The following is a 692-nucleotide window of genomic DNA, read 5'->3' as shown; positions in this document are numbered from 1 at the left end:
GGTCTACAGAGTGAGTTCCAGGACAGCTGGAGCTACAGAGAAACAAGAGGCTGGTCTTAAACTTCTGACCCTCCCTCATCCAACCCCTGAGTGCTGGGACTTATAGGCACCATCTTGTATCCTTTTGCAGTGGCTTTCTAGATTTCGTATTGTTAAGTCCAAAGAAAAATGCCATTTCCCCAAATTCCAAAAGATAGAAAGGACAAATGGCTATCTATAGTGCTTGCTAGCATACCAAAGCACACACTGACTTCTAGGCTCCCGGTATCACAAGAACCTGTTACCCATATCAACGTCCATGCTAGCCTCTCTGCCCTTCTCACTTCCTCTAAACTTCCCCAGTTCTTGGGCTCACGGGCTTCCCTCCCCACAGCTGCTCATCCTCCTTATGTCCCTGCTATACTATCTGTCTTCCTCCTTCTCTCTCTCCATATACGTGTGTGTGTGTGTGTGTGTGTGTGTGTGTGTGTGTGTGTGTGGCTATTTTCTCTTATCTATAATAAGAAACCTTTCCCTTAACCATAATATGGGGTGGTCATGTCTCCTTGGTTTATACTAGAATGATGTGGTACAACTTCATTTTTCTTTCTTTGTTTTTGTTTTTCAGATAGGGTCTGACTAAATAGAAATAAAGCTAGTTCTAGTTAGCTTTTGTTCTTCTTCTTCTCCTCTTCCTCCTCCTCCTCTTCCTC

The sequence above is a fragment of the Mastomys coucha genome, unplaced genomic scaffold, assembly GCF_008632895.1.
Source record: "Mastomys coucha isolate ucsf_1 unplaced genomic scaffold, UCSF_Mcou_1 pScaffold22, whole genome shotgun sequence".
Lineage (NCBI taxonomy): Eukaryota > Metazoa > Chordata > Mammalia > Rodentia > Muridae > Mastomys > Mastomys coucha.
The sequence above is the reverse complement of the archived record's forward strand: the minus strand, read 5'-3'. Positions refer to the sequence as shown.